General features: G+C 34.2%; 1 protein-coding gene across 8 annotated transcripts in view; it reads left to right on the forward strand.

Moving 5' to 3' along the window:
• The window catches only part of NCOA6 (nuclear receptor coactivator 6), an 86,090-nt gene that overhangs the window by 3,325 nt on the left and 58,415 nt on the right, over positions 1-24,350 (forward strand). The window contains exon 1 of one of the 8 annotated variants that reach the window (XM_064475744.1): positions 12,660-12,737. The exons of the other annotated variants lie outside the window; for them this stretch is intronic. The gene's annotated coding sequence lies outside the window, so the exon portion shown is untranslated. Of the gene's footprint in view, positions 1-12,659; positions 12,738-24,350 lie in introns of those variants that run through there. 8 annotated transcript variants of the gene reach the window in all.

The raw sequence follows: 24,350 nt of genomic DNA on the forward strand, positions 1-24,350 counted from the left end.
AGGTATTCTTAAAATGTAGGAAAATCATAGCTATCTCTGTGAGGGGTTGGCAAGCTGTGGTGCCTGGGTCAAATCTGTTCGACCACCTATTTACATAAATAAGTTTTATTGCAACACAGGCACAGTCATTCAGTTACACATTGTCTTTGGCTATTTTCACACCACCAATGGCAGAGTTGAGTAGTTGTGACAGAGAATATATAGCTCACAAAGCTGAAAATATTTACTTTCTGGTCCTTTTCCAAATAGATTTGCCAATTCCTGATCTGTGTGTCTGAATGTTGGATGTTAAACTTCTGATTTGCCATCCAGTACCCATATGATGGAGACTGTCTTGGCATTGTCTTTCTGGCTGAGTCCTCCATGCTCTATGTATCTGCAGCATGACATAGACTCCTGAATATTTTATATTGGTCAGTGATGCAGAGGTCTACTGTTTGGGGTCCTCTGTGTGACAAGTGTGGTTAGTGCCAGGTTTTTACATTTGGGCCCTGCTGGGGCTTGTTTTGCCATTTTTCTACTGGGTTGTCTTTTTGAAAAGATTTCTTTGTATTTTCTGATTATTAATCCTTTGTTATATATATTACAGATACCGTTTCCCAGTTTGTTGCCAATCTTTTAAAGCTCTTTAGGTTGTGTTTTGTTAAAAAGAAGTTCTGAATTTTAATAAAGACAAATTTATCAATCTTTTCTGTCCCCAAGATTTTGAAATTATTCTTTGTATTATCTTTTTGAATCTCTACTGTTTCATCTTTGATATTTAGGTGTCTGATCTATCTGGAATTGACTCTTGTGTGTGGTGTGAGGTAGGGTCATTTCATCTTTTCCTATGTATAATTAATTATCCCAGCATCATTTATTGAATGGCACTTGTTTTCAAATTGTGAACTCTAGTGAAGTCTGTCTGAGGTCCTGTTTCCAGCTCCACTGCTTGCTAACTGTGTGACCTTGAACAAGTTGCATAACCTCTTTGTGCCTCAGTTTCTTCATCTTTAAAATAAAGATAATAGTATTTATCTCACAGAGTTGTTGTGAGGATTGGGTTAATTCATATAACATGTGTAGAGCAATGTGGTGTCTAGAAAATGCTCAACAGTGTTAACTGTTATTTAGCCTTATTGATCATTTCTGATTCCTTGCACCAGGCACAGAATAGAAGCTCAATATGCTCAACACAATTGTAGAATTAATTTAGTTTTCAGATCAAAACAGTATGGTTGAGAGCTAAGTGTTTCAGAAGATGCTTCAGGTTGCTGCTTAAGTTAGCTGCTGCCTTAGACTATCTGCTGGAGTGGAACTCCTCCCGCCCTATCACTTTTGCAGAGAACTTCTGTAGTGGAGGATGCAAACTGGCAGCCTGTAGTTGGATTTGACCTGTTTTGTTTGGCTTTTACGATTTTCTTTTTAATCGATTGAACCCAGGACCTCATGCATGCTAAGCACAGACTCTACTGCTGAGCTGTTATCCTCCAAAATTTTACACAAGTTTCTGACTTATCTTGAAAAATTGGAAGATCTATCAACAGCAAGCCCATACTCTTTCACAGCAATACAATACAAGTTGCAGCCTTTAGATAGGGTGTGCATTTCCTAGTTCTCTGCAGTCCTCACTACTCTCTTGCTTTGCTTATTTACTTTATCACCCTATAGGCATTTGATTTTCTACTTTTAACTTTACTGAAGTTTTCAATATTATTTCTCTTAAACCAATAAATGATCTATTGGGATGAGAAATGGTCAGGATGGCCAGAAGTTGACAGGTGAGTTTGTGGGCAGGTAAAAACTAAAATCTGTTTTGAAGGCTGAGTCATTTTTTATCATAATGAATAAATTTATTATTGAAATTAAAAGATGAGATGAAATTCAAGTCACTGAATATTTAGACATCTACTATGTGCTGGGTACTGTATTAGAAATGACCACATTAGTGATAGAAAACTAGCTGGCCAGCTATATGAACCACTACATAAGAGATCTTTTTGCTTGTGATGTGGAGCTGTTTTCCAAGAGAGCATTTGTATAACAGAGAGGAAATACAGGGATTCATTAATCTTTCAAAAATTTGTTGAGCCCTTCCATGGACATTGGGCTAGAACTCTGCAGAAAAAAGGACGAATCTAGGCAAGGTCACAGTGTCATGTGGGGCATATATAACATGTTATGAAGCTGAGATATCAGAGAATGGTACCTGAAAGAGGTGGCCTTTTAAGCAGGGCTGCCAAAAATGGTTAGGATCTTAATACTTGGAGATGAGACAGTATTTTGCAGGTTGAATGAAAGCATGAGTATAGCGATGAATGTTTCGGAGGTAGTAGAGAGTCTGGTTTGGTTGGTGAACAGGATTATTACAAGGCTGTTATTGAAGTAGAGGCTGGACAGGGAGATTGAACAACAGCAATAATAATAGTAGTGAGTCACATTTTTTTACATGCATACTATTTGCCAGATAATGTGCCATGCATTTTATAAATAGTATTTCACGTGCTCCTCACAACAACCCTGTGAGATAGGCACTATTCCCCCCCCCCTTTTTATAGATACAAAAAATGAGAAATAGAACTAACAATTGATAGAGAATGAATTTGAATCCAAAGCCTGTGTTCTTAGTCTCTGCATACTATACATGGGAGGCTTTGAATCCTTTCACTTATAGGCTGAGAAGTTTGGAATTGATTAAGTAATGGGGAGTCATCAAAATTTCTTGGCTGTATGGTAACATCATAAAATCTGTACATTAGGAAAGTAAGCCTGGTCATGAAGTATAGGAGCAGCATGGGGAGAAAGGAGAGAGATGGAACTAATTTACTCTCTCCCTCCTTACCAGACTGATTGTTCCTTAAGGACTGGACCTGCATCTTTCTGTCTCTCTTTCACTTACTTCAGCTCCAGTGTCTACTTACATAATGTCTGGCACATTTATTTATTTTTAAAAATTTAATCTTTTTCTACCTCACCTTATTCTAAAAAGGACTTAAGGTGGCTGCTTAGGAGCTCAATAAACATTTGCTGAGTTAATTAATATAGAGGTATATATAGATGTGTACATAAAGGGAGGACTGTGGCTTTGTTGGAGGGAGTAATGCAGCTCTAGAATTTGGTGATAAGTGTATTTTATATATAAATCATGTAAAGCGAAAGGCCTCATCCACATCTTTTTTTAACTTGTAAAGAATTGTATATTCTATGTCAGTTAGAATATTAACAATCATTTAATATTAATTGTATCAGTTAAAAAGCCAAACTCATAGGAACAGAGTAGAATGGTGGCTGTCAGAGACTAGGAGGTAGGGGAAAAGGGGATATGTGGGTCAAAGGTATAAACTTTCAGTTATAGTATGAATAAGTTTGGGGAATCTAATGTATAGCATGGTGACTATAGTTAACAGTACTGTATTATATACTTGAAAGTTGCTAAGAGAATAGATCTTAAATGTTCTCCCCATACACACAAAAATTGCTAATTTTGTGAGGTGGATTATCACTAACCTTATTGTGATAATCATTTTGAAATATTTATGTGTATCTATCTTGTTGTACATCTTAAACCTATGCAATGTTATATGTCATTTATATCCCAATAAACCTGGGGGGAAAACTATGTTAGTTTTAATAATACTAATGATCACCAAATTCAGAGAGTGTTCATACTTTAAAAAATATTTAGGTTTGTATTTAACATTGACTAGCTGGAAATCCCCCCCCCACACACACACACACAAAGAGGCAGCAAAAGTTCCCATTAACCAGCTTCTTTACTGATACTGAACTTGTTGAATATTAGTTCCTTAGTACCATTTATGTACTTTTTCTAAAGACCAGAGAGCAGCAGCCTCTCCCAGGAAGAAATAGTCGTAAATTTGTGAATCAGATTCCTGTTTTGGATTTCACTCAGGGAAATTGCTCAAAAGGTTAGGTCCTTTGCTATAATTTTAAATGTTATATGGAAGTAAGGCTGTGTCCCTTCTATAAAATACAGATATAAAAAATTCAAACATTTGGAAACATTCAAAGACACTGAAATATCAAATACCAGTAAAGGTGAGATTTTTAGGTAAACCAGCATTTGACTAGACTTAATAAGACAGATCAACAGAGCATAAATAATGGATTTGTTAAATAAACATTCTTTCCCATTGTAGATATCAGCATTCAGTAGTATGTGTATATAAACACATGCACATATCAATGTGAGATATATTGATACAATGAATACAAGTAAATTTGAATCTAGGGATCCTAAAGAGAACAACCCTTCAACTGAGTTCTTTTAGGTTGTGTTTAGCTCTTCAGTGTGTGTGGAGATAACTGACTCAGAAGCATTACTATCAGAATAATTAACTATGGAGAAAAAAAATTGATTACAAAAGACAATATATGTTGACTACCTACCAGTGTTGAGAGGTGTATACAATTGATAAATAGTTTCTGCCTTCCAGGAAACTTGCCTCTTCCTAGCTTCCATCAATTCTTCACATTTCTTAGTTTGCAACTATATCACTTCAATCTCTGCCTCTGTTTTCACATGACATTCTCTCTGTGTCTCTGTCTCTGTGTCCAAATTTCCCTAATATAAGGATACCAGTCACAATGGATTGAAAGCCTACCCTACTCCAGTATGACCTCATCTTAATTAATTGCGTCTGTAGTGATCCTGTTGCTAATCAGGTCATGATCTGTGGTACTGGAGGTTAAGACTTTAACATATCTTTTAAGGGGACACAATTCAACTTAAAACAGGTGGCATGATACAAAAGTGTTAAATTAAAATTTACTAAATAAATTCAAGGGTATAATTGCAATGAGATGAGTTAAAGAGAGAATACCCAAGGGAATGATGGAAAGCATAAGGAATATTTAGAAAATAAAACAGAGAAGTCTGGTTTGCTGGTATGTTGAGGAGTTGTGGGGAGATGAAACCGGATTAATTTGTTGGGATCCTAGATGCCTGATCTAGGATATTTGAATGCTGCGAAGTAGGTAGTGTGTAGGTAGCTGCAGAATTTTGAAATAGTAGATAACTAATTCAAACTTTGGATAACTAACCCAAGCTGTAGGGAGATTTTATGATGAAGTGATCATGGATAAGTAAATAGTCTGAAGAAAAATAGATGGTCAGTGATACAACACACCCAGCCTCCTTCATTTGCCTATGCCAGTAACTTCACCAGGACAGTCAAGAAATGCCTCTTACCTAAAAAACAAAAACACTACAACGACAAGTGAGGGTTTTACTAGTCTTGTGGTCAGTCATCTGTGGGCATTGAGACACATCAGCTTTTTAGGGTCTCTATTCAATTCAAAAGTCTTTCTATGGATTTAAGTATTGATAATCATGTTGTTCATTTTCTTTCAAACTTGTCTTCAAAATCACCCATTTTCCATCCTGTTTTTTTACCTCTTGATTTTTCTCTGAACTGTTTTCAGTTCTTCCGTCTTATTAAAACATCTGACTAATGGAAAGAATTGAGAATTGTGTACTATCCAAGCCAGTGATACCCTTTTTTTCTGTGTCCTTTAAATGATGGTTATGTTGACTTTTGTCCACAATAGGACTGAATTCAGATTGTGAATATTCATTCAAATTGTGGTCAACAGTAGTGCTCGGGTCCTTTGCCTTATTTGTGTCCAGGCAGTTCTTCCTGATTCTATATTTGCATTGTTCCTATTTTCTCTAGGAGCTAGTATCTTCATGAAATTTTTAAAAACTGTGTTTAAATATTACAAACATGTAACTTCTTAGTCATCATATGCATAGTCTTTCATATAGTTTTTTATTATCTTTTTTCATTTGGCAATATATTGATACACTTTTCCACATGTCTATATAGTTATCATTTTTAATGAATACCTAATAACCAAAGTTTAAGTACATAATCAAAATTATTTGGCATTTGGGTGGTTTCCAGTTTGTTTTTATTTTTGGTTTTGCAATTCTAAATTATACTGCTTGCTGTAACATCTTTTTATAAATCTTTCTCCCTTTAATTTTTTTCCTTAGAATATATTCCCTAAAATAATTTAATTAGGTCTAAGGGTATCTCTTTTTAACCATATTGTTAGATTATTCTTTAGAATAACTACCAGTTTATATTGTGACTGGCCACTAGTTACTATTAGATTTTATAATTTTTTTTCTTCCAGTATAATAGTGGTACCTCACAGTTTTGTGGGAGTTTTGGTATTTTAAATGTTTTATTATGAAAAATTTCAAACACGCAAAAACAAAACCGTCTCAGAAATAATACACTGAACACCCTTATTCAGCATGTTGCCATATGCTTAATATACTTATGTTAAACTTTTAAAAATAAAGACGTCATGATACTGTGCCTTTAAATACTTCAGGAAGCATCTCTTACAAATAAGAACATTTTCCTACATAATCATAATATCATTATCACACCCAACAAAATTTTCAGTAATACTTAATGTTATCTAACATTAAGTCTGTATTTGTTTCTCAAGTTGTCTGCATGACCTCTATGGCTGACTTGTTTGAAGTGGAATCAAATTAAGAACCATGGATTGCATTTGTGTGTTGTTGTTTTTAGTCTTTTTAAAAACCTGGAACAATGCCCATTTCTTATCTGCTCCCTCACTCCCCCCCCCCCCCCCCCCGCGCCCATGGCTTTGGTTTGTTGAGACCAGAGCAGTTTTCATGTTGAATGTCCCACATTCTGGAGTGTTTTCTTTGCGGCATTTAACTTGTTCCTTGATTTCTTGTATTTCCCTAAACTGGAAGGTTTAAGACTTGATTAGATTCTGGCAAAACATTTTGGCAAAAGTGTTTAATAAATATTCTCCACATTGCATCATATCATGAGATACACAAATGTCTGGTTGTCCCACTGTTGACGATAACTGATCGTAGGATTAAGGTTGTGATTGCCAGATCTCTCCATTGTGAAGTTGTATTTTTTTTCTTTTGTGACTAGCAAATATATTTTTATCAATTAGAGTATTTTTCAGTCTTGTTTGAACTAATTTTTCATATCATTTGAACATTTGTTCAGTGTAGATTTGGTATTTTCCTTTTAAGTTTGTACTGTGCATTTTAAAATTTTGTACAGTGTAACAAAAAATGGTGCATTTGTTATGAAAGGTATATTTCAAGTTTCAAAATATAGCTAAAATCAAATTTATTTTAGCCAAAAAAAGATAACAGATTGCAACTATATAATATAGGGACTTTTTTTTTGACAGAATTTTGTGATCAATCATGTTTGTGTTTTTAAAAAGCATTCAAAGCAGACAAAACTAAAAAACATAAAGCTCTTGAATCAAAAACTTATTTTGGGGAGAGGGTGTAGAGCGCATGCTTAGCATGCACGAGGTCCTAGGTTCAATCCGTACTACCCCCTCTGAGAATAAATACATAAACTTAATTACTGCCCCCCAAGTAAAACCAAAACCAACCAAACAGAAAAAAAACTTTTATTTTTCTTTTTGAAATGGAGGTAAATCCTGAATTCGTAAGTTGTTTTACAAAGCCACCAAAAAGGACTTTTATATACCAGTTCTTTATGAATTTTAAATAGCTATTTTTTTGTCATTCCTATTATAGATTTTTTTCATATTCAATTTCTTTTCTGTTACAAATTATATGCAAATAGGATTTTCTTTTCAGACTACAAAAGCAGTATAAATTTGTTGAAACAAGCTGGGCATCATCTGAGGTGTACAGAGAGAAAGCCAACCATCTCATCCTCTCCATTTCTTATCCTTCAACATACCCAATAGTAGCCTAATGTGATTCTTCCATATTTTCCTTTATGCACTTAGAAACACAAATATATATACTGGTTCATTTTCTTTCTTATTTTGTAAGATTTTCATGATGCCATCCACATTATTCTGCAGCTTCTTTTTTTAACTTTATAGCATATCATACATTTCCTTCTATATCATTAAATAGGTGTCTTATTCTTTTTTTCTAGCTTCATAATACCCCATTTCTGTAGGTTTTTCTCAGTGGGCATTCAGGTTGTTTCTGACTTTTTCCCCCCCATCACAAACAGGAGACATCTTTATGCCTGTATCTTTAAGAAGTGAGGCTTTTACTTCTGTAGGATAAATTTCCAAGTATGGGTTAAAAGATAGGTTTATCTCAGTATTATGAATTGCCAGGTTATTTTCCATAAAGGTTGTTGCAGTTCTTATTCCCACTGGCACTGAATAACAGGTATCTTTTTAGTTTTTGCCTTTCAGCTGGGTGAAAAGTATTTTTTTATTTTAATTTTCATTTCCCTGACCACTAATAAATTGCATACATTCATTGTCAAATTCTTCCCTATTCTGCAAATTGCCTTTTCTTGTCCTTTGACTTATTTTTTTCTTGGGTTACTTTTACTTTTTAATCAATTTGCAAGTGCTTTTGTGTATTTGGGATATTAACCCCTTTTTTGTCACATGGTGCAAATATATTATCCCAGTCTTTCATTTGGCTTTTGACTTTGCGATTTCTTTGACATACAGTTTACTTTAATTATTTAATCTTATCTGTCAGTCTTTTTCTTTATGATTTCTGGGTTCATGTCTTATTCACCACCAACCTACTGAAGTGAATAATTCTTCTGTGTTTTTGTTTTGTTGTTAATTTTTTAACCTTAATTTTGTTTTTTCTTTTTTGCAATTTGGGCAGAGGTTTCTTTCTTTGTTTTTTAATATAAATAAACTATTCATTATGCTGTTGAATTTCTTCTCCTTATCAAAAAATTATCTCTTGTCCATTATTTGGGGATAAACACAGTATTAGATTTTCTAGTTTTTAAATAATCTCTTTTGAACTTAAAAAAAATGCTTTTCTGATTGTTCCAAGTCATTTTAAATGTTTTACCTATGTTGTTTGGAAATATTAGTGTATTCACTTAATAACAGTTTGCAGGCTTGCTAAGTGTATTCATCTGGATCATCCGTAATGATGAAATGGTAGCTACAGGGCTTAAAAGCTGATCTTAAGACTTCAGGTTTGATTTTAAAAGAAAGTGACAATTGTAAGAGCATAAAACAAAACAAAAACCAACTTCTATGAATACACTTGGCCCTCTATATGCATAGGTTCTGCATCTACAGATTCAACCAACTGAGGATTAAAAACATTCGCCCCCAAAAAATTCCAGAAACTTCCAAAAAGCAAAACTTGAATTTGCCAAGGCTGTAAACTATTTCTATTGTATTTGCAACTGTTTACATATCATTTACATCGTATTAGGTATTGTGAGTAGAGATGATGTATAGAATATCAGTGAGATGTGCTGTTGGTTATATGTAAATACTGTGTCATTTTATAAAAGGGACTTGAGCATCTGCAGATTTTGGTTTTGAATGGGGGTCCTGGATACCAAGGGATGACTGTATATTAAGACAATAAAGAAGAAGAAACACTAGCAGACTCTTAGATTGATGTCATAAGGGCTTTTGTAATTTAGAGCCCAGATTTCATGATTTAACAGTTCTTGTTAGAAATTTAACAGTTCTTGTTAGAAATTTAACAGACGAAGAAAGCCATTGTTCTCCAAAGTTGTCTTCCATCATTGTCTGAAGGCAAGACAACATTCACCATCATTATATAACATATTTTTCTAGTACTTTTAAAATGAAGTATTTCTTTTGTAAAGAAATACCATATAAAATGAAAGACTTCCCTACTACTAAGCAGCTTTGGATGAGTTGTTTACTTGGGCCTTAATTTTTTTGTCTCTTCCATGAGGGTATTGGACCAGATGATTGCCAAGGGCTCTCTAATACTGCTCAGATGCTCTTCAAGTTATTTTTAGTAAATTTAAAAAAAATTAGTTCCTCTCTTGTAGGATTTGGCCAACTTTTTAATGTCATTTGTATATTACAGCATGGGTTAAAAGACTAGTATTCCAAACCTGTGTTGTTTTTTGACTGAAGCTTTATTATGAATGAAAGAACATGATGTATAAAGTAGTTATTCTCTAAATTTTACTTTATCAACTTACTGTACTATCTAACAAGATAAGAAGAGTCTCACTGAGCCTCTGACTTATTCTGTTGGTTTATATTGTGCTCAAATAAAATTATTAACTGCAGTTGACCCTTGAGCAACATGGTCTGACTGTGCAGGTCCACTTATACGTGCATTTTTTTTTGATAAATACATACTTCAGCTACACATCCACAGTTGGTTGAATCCCCAGATGTGGAACTGCAGATAACCAACTGTAAAGTTATATTCAGTTGAAATACAGCTCCCAGTGTCGGTGTCCCTAACTCCCAAGTTGTTCAAGAGTCAACTGTGTATATCTCTGTTAATATGAGTAGTTTTAGGAATCTCAAATTTTATATTTCACAAATTTATCTTTTGTTTCTTTTACTAAAATGTCAGGATAGAAGTTTCAGAGTTAACGTTAATATTCCCTATCTCTTAAATTGTCTATTATCCCTACCAAGAGCAAACTAGAGTAGTTACAGTATTGAAATGCTAGTCTTCTTGACAGGCAATTTGTTGACCTTTTCAGGGCACTGAGTTTCTATGATTTGACTGGAGGGTTGCATAAATTTTCCCTTGGGAGCCCTGGATTTGGGAACAGGAAGCATGTGATAGTTTCATAAGAATCTTATAAGAGGGTGTAGGGAGGATGGGACTGAGTCTCACATTAGCTGTGCCATGACAAATTGTCTTTGACAGTTCACATTTAACTGTTTATTCAGATACTTTTAAAATGCCTTAAAAATTATCCTGAAACATTTAAGACTATGTGGTTAAAAGGCCAACTTAATTTTTACTTTATTACATTGGGGGGCGGATTAGGTTTATTTATTTATTTATTTTAATGGAGATACTGGGGATTGAATCCAGGACCTTGTGCATGCTCAGCACACACTCTACCACTGAGCTATACCCTCCCCACAACTTAATTTTTAAAGTACTATCTAAGTATAATATCCACATGTAAGCATTCATGAAAATGTTATTTAAGTACCCATTCCACAGATTTTTTTGTTTCTCATATAGTAACTTCAGGAGCAGGAAAGTGTTTAACAGAGTGCCTGGTACATAGTAGATGGTTGGTAAAGGGAAGTTGAAAAAATGGCATCCACTGAAAATATTCAAATTATAGTAGATTAGAAATTATGAGGGATTTCTCTACACTTATATTTTCCATTTAAAAAATAGCTCATGCTCTGTAAGTCTGAAATGATTTCAAAACATAAAGTTAAAAAAAAAAACACCTCACGAAAAAGAGCCTAATTGTGGTTATAGTGAAGTATTGAGGTTATTATCATTCGTCACCTTTGAGAGGGAGGGGGTTTGCGCCTAGACAACAAATCTAGGAGATTTGTATTTGGCACAAGCTGAAGAACATGCTTGTGTTTTTGAGGCAGATACCAGAGGAATTCTGGGATTCTTACTTTACAAAGCTACATAAAACATTTGAGAAGAGATACTATTTGTTAAAGTGAAAGCATGTAGGATAACAATTAAATTTCCTGGTAAATAGTTCTTGAGTTTTCTTAAACCTAAAAGGAACCTGCAGTTCTGTTTAGCACTAGTTTAGTGGTCCATCCTCTCTTTTATAATTTAGGAATCTTGGGCCCAGAAAGACAACTTTATGGGAAGGTCACAGCTAGAACTCAGATCACACTCATCCTGTCATGCTCAGCCTGGTGTTTCTCCTGTTCTGTCACTCCATGTTTCTTTATCATAAATAATGCTAGTCTGTTCTCAAGGTATATCTAGTTAATTTTACTACTTACTAATTATTTGACATTTGTATTGAAAACTTAAAAAATGGATACCACAGTTAGGAAATTGTTGGATGAGCATTAGGCTTTATTTAATTTCCTTTTCTTACATGGATTGTGTAGCAGCGGCAATGGTGCACAGTTGCGAAGCCAGGACATCTGTGTTTTCCATTTATTTGTTTGCTTGTTTGTTTTTTGCAGTTGTCATTTGTAACAAAAAATTTTTCAGAGTATAAATAGGAGAGTAAATGTTAAAAAGTTTAATATTAACAGCATATTTATAGTTTTACAACAGCAAGAGTAGGAAAATGACAAGGACTAAGCCTGTACCTAAATACAGGTGACCTAGAGCAAATCGTAACCTCCATGAGACTGCTTCTGCTACCTTCTTTTTTTTTCTTTTTTTCTAAATGGAGGTACTGGGGATTGAATCCAGGACCTAATACATGCTAAGCACATGTTCTACCACTAAGCTTTACTACCCTCCACCCGCTACCTTCTTAATTAGAATCCTTCAGAGGTTCTGCCCAGGACCAGTGTATCTGTTTTTTTAATATTTGTTAGTTGAAGTGTGACACACATAATGCAGTATTGTGTGTGCGTATACAATATGCACATATATTCCCAGTATTCCCAATGTATACAAATCATAAGGGTAATGAATTATAAATGAACGCACTTGTATAACCATTGCTGTTGTATTTTGAAAAAGCCTCCTTGGTGATTATGATAAGCTTTCCTTTAAAAAACCACTGGACTTGAGACTGTAGGTAATCTCATGTCTTTTATATCTCTTTCTAGAGTGAAATTAGCAGAAACAGTGGTAGAGAGTTGGAACTCAATAGGTCACAAAAATTTACTTGGAATAGGTTTATTGGGCTTATATATTAAGTCTTTTCTTCTGATGTTTCTTTTCTTCCTCTTTGCCTTTTTTCCTTTCTGTCTAGGTCCTGGATGGAATGGAGAGGGGTCCTACTGAACCTCTAACTATCTTTTCTGAGAGTGGTCAGAGAGTTCTTAAACAGGTCTGTTGATTCTATAGAATACAAACGCTGAACCTCTAACTATCTTTTCTGAGAGTGGTCAGAGTTCTTAAACAGGTCTGTTGATTCTATAGAATACAAACGCAAGTTAGAGTTATAAAGGACTTGGTTTCAACCTAACCAAAGGATTGAGTTAGAAGTAGGCTTTACTTTTTAAAAAAGAAGGCATTTTGGTCTCAATGTCCATAGGGTATTTTACTTTGACAAGCTGAAATTAAATAAGGTGACTGATTTAAATAAAGCCTGCTTAATAGAAAAGCAGTTGAGTCATGTCTTTATCAGTTATGTTGAATATATGTAATATGACAGAATTCTTTATTGGTTCCATGGAAAGTACCAAGAAGAGATGAAAAGGTGAATATCTCAGTTGTCTGTGATTCTGGTAGGGAATGGAGGCATGGACATATCCAAGAAGGAAAATAATTATTTATTTTACCCTGTTTCTAATGTTCTCAGAATTCATAACACTGGGGGACAAAAAATGAAAGCTGCCTTTACCTTGCAAATCTGATTCAGAGAAGGGCGAGTATATATACGTTTGTTTGTTTGTTTGTTTCCTTTTCATCTACCTCTCTCTGTGTCACCATGAATGAATTTTATCTTTATTCAGACAAATATTCGAGCTTAGTGATTTCTCAAACTTGTCTTTACATTGTAATCACCTGTGGAGCTTGACAAAGTTCTGATACCTTTGTCCCATCTGCCCCCACCTTAAATCCACTCCCATTGTGATTTAATTGGCCTAGGGGTGTGGCTTAGACTTTGGAATTTTTAAAAGACCCCTAGGTGATTCTAAAGCACAGACGACTTTGGGAACCACTGCTCTATCGAGCTAAACAGATCTGGCTACTATGTAACTTGTGACTTTTCTTTTTGCATAAATATTTGGATAAATACATAAATAAGAGAATAAATAGTTGGACTGTTTTGTAGTAGAGTGTAATCGTAAATTCATAGTATAGTGTAATCTCCAAAAAGCAGGTACCATGTCTATATATTCTTCACCATTATATCTTTAGCATTTAAAACAATACCTAACATGTTTTGCATGCTTAAATATTTGCTTAATGAGTAAATGAACCTATCAGTCTCTAGTGAGCTGAGTGTTTTTACCTAATACACTAATGATCTGAGATATAGAGTGGGATGGTGGTGAAGAGCCCAGCCTCTATAAGTGACTCACTGGGCTCCAGTCACAGCTCTGTCACTTACTAGCTGTATGACCTTAAGCAAATTACTTCTCTGTACCTGGGTCCTGATTTGTATAATGGAGGCAACAGAATCTATTTTGTGGGGTTGTGGGTTGAGGGAACTAATTGAGTTAATAACACTAAGGACTTGAACAGTGCCTGGCACATAACAGCGTTCTATAACTTTTAGCTACTGTAAAATTCAACATACTCCGGGATTCTCTGTAGTTGAGGAAAATTATCTGTAGAATGTTATTTGAGGGCGAAGGTAGCATAATGGAATCAGCTGCATTAGATGTAGTTAAGGAAGGCTTGACAAAGAAGGTGACTTTTTTTGGTCAAATTAATGAGATAATTTACATACAATAAACTGCATCCATTTAAAAGTAAAACATTTTTCAATGAGTTTTGACAGATGTATTTACTAGTTTATAATATTTATTATGAAACAGCTATCACAACTACTATATAGAAAATTTCCATCTTCCTAAAGTTTCCTTATATTCCTTTGGATTCTGTCCCTCCCAGTGCCCCCACCTATATATTGCTTTGCATTTTCTAGAATTTATATAAATGCATTCACACATAATGTTCACTTTTTTGTCTAGCTTCTTTCACTCACCAGAATGATTTTTATATTTATCTATGTTGTTGCACGTATCATTGGTTCATTCCTTTTGAATATGGAATAGTGTTTTGTTATATGAATATAACATGCTTGTTTTTCTATTCACCTGTGATGAACATTTAAATTGTTTCTGGTTTTTGATGATTGTAAGTAAAGTTGCTGTAAGCATTTTTGTACAAGTCTTTGTGTAGACATATTTTCACTTATTTTGGGGTAAATCCCTAGCAGTGTAACTGCTGGGTTGTATGGTGTATCTGACTTGTTAAGAAACTGCCAAACAGTTTAAAAGGAGGTGAATGTTCAGCAGGTTTTCCAAGGAGCGTACATTATCTATTGTTGCGTAACAAGTTACCTCTCAAATTTAGTAGCTTAAAACAGCACGTGTTTTAAGGGGTGGTCAATTTTTGGGTATGTTAATGTTTTCCTTAATTTTTAAGAGTCCTTTAATGTTAAATTTATTAACCTTTTGTCATGTACAAATATAATTCCCAACTTGTATTTTACCTTTTTACTCTTGTGTACTTTGACACACGAAATTTTAAACATAATAATGTAATTATATAATCAAATCTATATTTGGCTCTAGCTCTTCAGTCCATGAACTAATAGATATACTGTTTTTGAATTTACAACCAGCATGTGATTAGTTTTATGATTTTATTTTTTATGTTTAACTTTCTAGAATTTTTTAGTATACATCATTGCTGTAGTCTGAATATTTGTGCCCCCCCCCAATTCATATGTTGAAATCCTGTTACCCAATATGATTACTAGATGGTAAGATTACAGTTACGATGTTAAGGAGGATGATGTTATTAGGAGGTGGGCCTTTCCGGAGGTGCTTAGGTCATGAGAGTAGAGCCCTCATGAATGGAATTAGTTCTCTTATAAGAGACCACACAGAGCTCCCTATCCCTTTCTACTATGTGGGGATACAGCAAGAAAGTTGGCAGTCTGCAACCTGGAAGAGGGTCTTCACCACAACCCAACCATGCTGGCACAGTGATCTTGGATCTCCCAGCCTCTAGAAGTGTGAGAAATAAATTTCTGTTGTTTATAAGCCACCCAATCTGTGGAATTTTGTTACAGCAGCTCGAACAGACTAAGCAATTGTGAAGTGAGAATTTAATAAAAATTTTTCCAAATACTCAATCAGTTTGTCCCAAACTACAAAACAAAATCATCTTGTGCAAAGAAATATGATACAGCATTCATTAATGAACAATCAGAAGAGAACTAAATAAAAAGGCACCTTACAGCAATGCACAAAATGGAAGATATTATTTGCAAATCATATATCTGATAAGGAATTTGTATCTAAAATTTATCAAGCACTCTTACAACTCAATGATAAAAAGTTAAATATGCTACTTAAAAACTTGCAAAAGATTTGAATAGATATTTTCCCAGAGAAATTATGCCTATGGCCAATAAATACGTGAAAATATGTTCAACACCATTAGCCATCAGGGAGATGCAAATCAAAATCACAATGAGATACAGCTTCATATTTACTAGGATGGCTATAATCAGATGACAAGTGGTGGTAAGGATATGGAAAAATTAGAACCCTTGTATACTGCTGGTGGGAACGTAAAATAGTGTAATTACTTTGGAAAACAGTCTTAACAGTTCCTCAAAAGGTTAAACATAGTGATAACATATGACCCAGCAGTTTCACTCCTAGGTGTACATATACCCAAGAGATATGAAAACACACATCCACACCACAACTTGTATATATTAATATCAGCATTATTCATAATAGTGAGGAGTGGAAACAACCCAAATGTGTATCAAATGATGAATGAGTGGGTAGAGTAAATGAATGAATGAATATGGCATTTCCATACAAAGGGATATTATTTGGTACTTTCAAAAATGAAGTGCTGTTACTTGCCACAACACTTTGGAGAAATTAAGCTAAGTGAAAGAAGCCAGTCACAAAAGACCATTTATTGTATGGTTTTTATTGTATGAGATATCTAGAATAGACCAGCATTCCTTGACCTAGTCTAAAACTCTTTATCCTTTAAGTGGGGGTTTAACCCATTAAATTAGTGACTCAGCACAATAGTAAAATTGTTCATCATACTCAAATGAAAATGATGATGACTGATAACAGTTTATTTTGTACCTTATGCATCTTCCTTTTCAATAATCATTTTTTAAAAATAACGTTTGGTGCTAATCATATTTATAACAATTATTTAGACTTAGCCCCATGTTTAACTGATTTCATCTCTTTCCTATTCTCAAGGTCTTTGTTTTTGGTTATTATTCAGATAATGTTTTTATGAAAATTACATGATTGGTATACATTTGAAAGTATCATGTTGATTTCACACTGAATGACAACTTAGTTGGGAAGGGAGCAGAATTATTAGGTCACATTGTTTTCCGCTCTTAGTTCTTTAGTATTTTGCCATTATCTTCTGGTCATGCAAAGAAGAGATCTGTGGCCAGACCAATTTCTGGTCTTCTGTGTATGACATATTTTTTCCTTCTTGGGCTGTTGTGGGACATTTTCTTTATCCTTGAAATCTGAAAGTTTTACTGGAACAAATCAAGTTGTCACTTTCTTTTTCATAATTTTGCCTGGTCTTTTGTGAGTTCTTTTGAGCTAGAGATACAGAACATTCCTTGACTCGGAAAAGTTTAATTTCTTTTTTAAAAAATCTTCAATTGTTACTTCTGTCCACTTGTTTCAGGGGTAACAGTTGAAGTTTATATCTCTCTTCTGTCCTTACTTTTCATTACTTTGTCCTTTCCTTCTCTATTCTGGAAGAGTTTCTCAAATTTGTTGTCCTTACGTTTCTAATTAAGTATTCTGCTCTTTACTTTTCTTAGTGAAGATTTGAATTCTGCTTTGGCACATTTGTGCCAAAACTTTAATTTTTTCTTTTTCCTCTGTCTTATTTCCACTTGCATCTCAACTAGTTCTTTTTATTTCTGTCTGTGGAGTTTGATCTCTTATTTCAGCGTGTTTTATCAAATTTGTTGATTTCTAAATTTAACCTGTTGCCCCTTATGTATTCATTTTCTTAATTACAGATGAAGAGTTTTTCTTCTTTGATGTGACAGAATGTTTTTCTGTTTATCCCCTCAGTTATTCTTCCTTGAATAAGGAGAGGGATATTCAGATTTAATACATGCCAAATAAACAGGGTAGGTAAGTTTCCTCTTTGGCATTTTGGTGGAATTCTCTTTTCAGATGTTAAGCTAAATGTTTAATTGATGCACATAGTTTATAAATACTTTCTAATGTTTAGCAGTCATTTATGTGTCACCTGCTGGATTGAGTGTGGGAAATCTCTTCCCTTTGGCCTGGTAATTTGACTTGTAAAAGAGGATTTGTTTTTTGATAATTTGAAAGCTAGCTCCGAATAACTGTGATTCCACAATGTAATGCTCTAGGGCTTGCTTTTTCAGCCCTTCCTGTGTGTGCCTTCAAATCCCAGGATGTTTGTACTACTTTGTATGTTTTAGAACCTGAAGTAGAGAAGAAAGGCTGCAGGCATGTAATAGCACTGACCATTTTAAGTGAGTCTCTCATAGTAGGTTGGTATGCCTTACTGCTGCCATTGCTGCCTCTGGAGAAAGCTGTTTTGGAGTAGTTAGTTGAAAGAGGTTAGTTAGAAATTAGTTACCTTCCTGCCTGGCTCTGTTGTTGTATCTCAAGCCCCATTCCTACCTGCTCTTTGGCAGAGAAGTCATTCTTTGAGTCCAGCAGTTCTTTGAGCAGCAGTCCTAGTTTCCAGTGCTGTTAATAACTTTGATTCTCAGTGTTTCCTTAAGTATATCAATGAAAACTCAGGGTGAAAGTGATGATAGAGATGAAGCATGTATTGTTAGGTAGCCTCCATTTTAACTCCCAATTTGGGATTAACTTTTTGAAAGAAGATGGGAGAAGCATGTGGAGAATGGCTACCAGTGGCAGAAGGAAGAGTTAAAGATCTTGCACCAAATGATTTCCAGTTTCTCAGGGAAATATGATAATATTGAATCCAAATAGCCAGGGTTTAAAGATTTAGTCATGGTGTCCCTAGATCTGGAAAGTATGTTAGCCCCTTATTTTCTAAATGGCAACATGGAAGCTAAGAAAGGTTTGAGTGTCTCTAAGGTCACAGAAGTTTGTTTGATTTTCTCACAAGCAATGTGGTCCTACATTACTTATGTTAAAAACAAAAAAATTTAAAGAAACAACCAAAGTTTATAATAAGCAAGAGAAAATAAAAAGCTTTTGTTTCTCTTTCATCACTTTCTTGGGGCAACTGCTTAAGCCACATTTCCCACCTGACCCAGTTACCTCGTCTAAAGGTAAATTAAATAATGTATGGAAAATGTGGTTCTAAACTTTGGCTGCATATTAGAGTCACGTGGGTAGAGTGTTTAAATACTGAAGTTCAGGCCATAGTCCAGACCTAGTGTGACTCAGGCATAATTGTTTTTTAAAACTTCCCAAATAATTATAATATGTAGCCAAGGTTGAGAGCTACTGAAAGTCTTTCAAAATATATTTTCATCTTTTATTCATCTGAAGTATTCCAACTTCAGTCATTTTGGGGTAGTTAGGGCAGTTCTAATAAGTATGTGTTGGGCTGAAATAGACTGGATTACTTGTTTCTGCTATTTCTGCTAATTATGTACTGTATATGAATGAGGTAAAGTCACCCTGGGGAGAACAAAATTTGGTATACTGTGGAAGAAGCACTAAATTTGAGGATAAAAAGACCAGGATCTAATCTTAATGTGCCACAATCTTAGTCTGTAACTTCAGTTAAGTCATAGTACCGCTCTCTAGGTTTTAGGGTTTTTTTTTGTTTTTTGAGAGTTGAGGATTTAGACTAATTATTCTGTAATTTCCTTTCTAGCTCTTTAACTTCAAGTTTGTGAGCCAAAAGAAGTAGGGAGAGGCAGCTGGTGGACTTTGTGTGCTTGGAGAGTAAATGGGCCAGGACACTGATAAGGAGTACTGTTGAAGGAGCCAACTGTAAGATGGGAGTGGAGTTGGTGGGGAAGAACACAGAATGTGAATAATAGAGCCTAGAGGTAAGGAGGATGAAGTGGGATAGGATCTGGAGAGCAAGTATGAGAGGTCGGCCTAAGGGAATATTGGTGGATGTGGCAGTGACTCAGCAGCTGATAATTATGTGATCCAGGTTCATATCTTACTGTCAAATGACTAACAATCAGTGTTTTCCTTGTTTCCCCCCACCCCCCAACAGTATATCTTAAGAGATCTTTACATGTCAATACATAGAGGGTATCCTCATTCTCACTGCTTTCATTTTTTATTGGATGTTCTGTAATTTAATTAGCCTCTGTTGATGAACATCTGGGTAATTTCCTATCTTGCTATTACAAACAGTGTTTTAGTGAATAGCCTTGTATATTTGTCATCTTGTGTGAGGGCATCTATAAGGATCACTAACCAGAAGTGAGATTTCTGAGTTAATGGTATATATATAATGGTAATTTTGATAGATATTACCTATGCTGATGTTAACATCAATTTACATTATTACTAGCAATAAATCAGAATGCTTGTTTTCAAATAACTTTGCCAAGACAGTAAATTATCAAATTTTTGGATTTTTGCTAATCTTGGGAATGAAAAATCTTTTTTTGCTTTTCCTTATGTATGAGGTTGAACATCTTTCCATATGTTTAAAGCTCATTTGTATTTCCTTTTCAGTGAATTTTCTGATCATATCATGTGTCCATTTTTGGACACAATTTGTTCAAATTGTACTTTTTATTTTGTATATCTATATATACACACATACACCTATAAATATGTTTATATATGGGAAATTTTCTCTTTATATATTGTAGAATGATCACCAACGTGAGTCTAGCTACTATCTGTGACCATACAAAATTATTACAGTATTACTGACTATATTACCTATACTATACATTACATCCCAAGACTTATTTATTCTGTAACTGTAAGTTTGTACCTCTTAATCTCCCTCACCTATTTCACTCATTCCCCCACATCTCTTCCCTCTGGCTACTACATTTTCTTCTTTGTTCCTATGAGTCTGTTTCTGTTCTTTATGTTTTGTTCATTTGTTTATTTTTTAAGAGTCCAGATATAAGTGAAATCATATGATATTTGTCTCTCTCTCTCTTATTTGTTTAACTTAGTATAATACCCTATAGGTCCATCCATATTGTGACAAATATCAAGATTTCCTTCTTTTTACGGCTAAGTAATACTCCATTTTAATATATTTACTACATCTTTATCCATTCATCTATCAGTAGGCACTTAGGTTGCTTCCATATCTTGGCTATTGTAAATAATGCTGCAGTGAACATAAGGGTGCATGTATCTTTCTGAATTAGTGTTTTGTTTTCTTTGTTAAAATATCCAGAAATGGAATTACTGGATCATATGGTAGTTCTATTTTTAATTTTTTGAGGACTCTCTATGCTGTTTTCCATAGTGGCTGTAGCGGTTTACATTCCCACCAGCTGTGCACAAGGGTTCCCTTTTCTCCACATCCTTACATCACTTGTTATTTCTTGTCTTGTGAATAGCCATTCTAACTTCAGTTAAGTCACAATACCACTGGTATTGTGTGAGTGGTGAGGTGCTATCTCATTGTGGTTTTGATTTGTATTCCCTGATGGTTAGTGTTATTGCATGCCTGTTCATGTGCCTGATAGTCATCCATATGTCTTTGGAAAAATGTGTTTAGGTCCTCTGCCCATTTTTTAATTAGGTTTCTTGGTTTTTTGTTTTTTGAGTTGTATGAGTTCTTTGTATCTTTTGAGTATTATAAGATAATATCATTTGCAAATATCTTCTTCCTTTCGGTAGGCTGTCTTTTTGTTTTGTTGTTAGTTTCCTTCACTGTACAATAGCTTTCTAATTTGATGTAGTTTCATTTGTTTATTTTTGCTTTTGTGTCCCTTGCCTGATGAGGCCGATCCAAAAATACATTGATTGCTAAGACCAGTGTCAAAGAGCATACTGCCTATGTTTTTTCTTCCAAGAATCTTATGGTTTCAGATCTTACATTTAAGTCTTTAATCCATTTTGAATTTGTTTTCGTATATGATGTGAGAAAGTAGTCCAGTTTGATTCTTTTGATTGTAGCTGTCAGGTTTGCCCAGCACCATTTATTGAAGAGGCTATCTTTTCCCCATTGTATATTCTTGCTTCTTTTATCATAGAATAAATGACCATATAAGCATGGGTTTATTTCAGGGCTCTCTATTCTTTGCCATTGGTCTATGTGTCTGTTTTTGTGCCAGTACCGTATTGTTTTAATTACTGTAGCTTTATGACATAATTTGAAATCAGGAAACCTGACAGCTTGGTTCTTCTTTCTCAAAATTGTTTTGTCTATTTGGGGGTCTTTTGTGTTTTTATACAAATTTTATAATCATTTGTTCTAGTTCTGTGAAAAGTGCCATTGGTATTTTGTTAGGGATTGTATAGAATCTGTAGATTGCCTTGGGTAGTATGGTCATTTTAACAATATTAATTTTTCCAATCTATGAGCATGGTGTATCTTTCCATTTGTTTCTGTTATCTTCTATTTTTTTTTTTTATCAATGTCTTACAGTTTTCTGAGTACAGGTCTTTTACTTCCTTGATTAGGTATTTAGATATTTTATTCTTTTTAATGCAATTGTTAATGGAACTGTTTTCTTAATTTCTCTTTCTGATAGTCCATTGTTAGTGTACAGAAATGCAGTGGAGAGCCAAGGTGGAGGGGGAAAAGTGGATTTCTATGTATTGATTTTGTATTCTGCAACTTTACTAAATTCATTTATTAGTTCTAGTAGTTTTTTGGGTGACTTCTTTAGGATTTTCTGTATATAGTATCGTGTCATCTACAAACAGTGACAGTTTTACTTTTTCCTTTCCAGTTTGGATTACTTTTCTTTTTCTCATCTAATTCTTGTGGCTAGGACTTCTAACACTGTTTTGAATGAAAGTGGCAAGAGTGGGCATCCTTGTCTTATTCCTCATCTTGGAGGAAATGCTTTCATATTCTTACCATTGAGTGTGATATTAGCTGTGGGCTTGTCATACACGGCCTTTATTATGTTGAGGTATGTTCCCTCTATAGCCACTTTGTTGAAGGTTTTTTTTTTAATCATAAATGGATATTGGATTTTGTCAGAATATTTTTATGTATCTACTGAGATGTTCATATGATTTTTAGTTCTCAGTTTGTTAATGTGATGTATCACATTGATTTGATTTGCAAATATTGAATCCTGCTTGAGTCCTTACAATAAGCCCCACGTAATCATGAAGTGTGATCCTTTTAACATATTCATGAGTTCGGTTTCCTAATATTTTGTTGAGGATTTTTGCATCTATGTTCATCAGTGAAATTGGCCAGTAATTTTCTTTTCTTGTGGTGTCTTTGTCTGATTTTGGTATCAGGGTGATGCTGACCCCATAGAATATATTTGAAAGCTCTCCATCCTCTTCAGTTTTTTGGAATAGTTTGAGAAGGATAGGTGTTGACTTTATTTTAAATGTTGGGTAGAATTCACTTGTGAAGCCATCTGGTCCTGGACTTTTTTGTTTGTTGAGGATTTTTTAAAATAACTGATCTATTGTATTACTGGTAATTGATCTGTTCATGTTTCCTATTTCTTCCTGATTTAGTGGGAGATTGTATATTTCTAGGAATTTATTCATGTCTTTTATGTTATCCTTTTTATTGGTGTATAGTTGTTTATAGTACTCAATTATGACCCTTTGTATTTCTGTGGTGTCAGTTCTAACTCCTCTTTCGTTTTTGATTTTATGTATTTGGACCCTCTCTCTCTTTTTTTCTTGATGAGTCTAGCTAAAGGTTTATCAATTTTATTTACCTTTTAAAAGAAAAAGCTCTTAATTTCATTGGTCATTTCTATTATTTTTTTAATTTTCTGTTTCATTTATCTCTGCTTTGACCTTTATTATTTCTTGCTTTGTACTAACTTTGGGTTTTGTTTGTTCTTTTTTTCTAGTTCCTTTATGTATAAGATTAAATTGTTTATTTGAGTTTTTTTTCTTTCCTGAGGTAGGCTTGTTTTGCTGTAAATTTCCGTCTTAGAACTGCTTTATTGCATTCTATAGATTTTGAATCATTCTGTTTCTATTTTCATTTGTCTCCAGGTATTTTTTATCTCCTCTTTGATTTCTTCAGTGACCCATTTGTTGTTTAATAGCATATTGTTTAGCCTCCTTGTGTTTGTTGTTTTTGCAGTTGTTTTCTTGTAGTTGATTTCTAGTCTTACACTATTATGGCTGGGAAAGATGCTTGATATGATTTCAGTCTTCTTAAATTTTTTGAGACTTATTTTGTGGCCTATCATGTGATATCTCTTGAAGCATATTTCATGTGCACTTGAAAAAAGTGTGTATTCTGCTGCTTTGGGATGGAATATTCTATTTATATCTATGTAGTCCATCTGGTCTGATGTATTTCCTAATTGATTTTCTGTCTGAACGATCTGTTTATTGATGTCAATAAGGTGTTAAAGTCCCTTATTATTGTGTTACTGTCAGTTTCTCCCTTTATGTTTGTTAATATTTGTTTTATGTATTTAGGTGCTTCTTTGTTGGGTGCATATACATTTATAATTGTTGTATCTTCGGCAAGGGGAGAATATAGCTTAGTGCTAGAGTGCATGCTTAGCATGTACAAGGTCCTGGGTTCAATCCTCAGTGCTTCCATTTAAATAAATAAATAAACAAACAAACCTAATTACCTTCCTGCCTAAAACCAACCAACCAACCAACCAACCAAA

This window comes from Camelus dromedarius, chromosome 18 (assembly GCF_036321535.1).
Source record: "Camelus dromedarius isolate mCamDro1 chromosome 18, mCamDro1.pat, whole genome shotgun sequence".
NCBI classification, from domain to species: Eukaryota; Metazoa; Chordata; class Mammalia; order Artiodactyla; family Camelidae; genus Camelus; species Camelus dromedarius.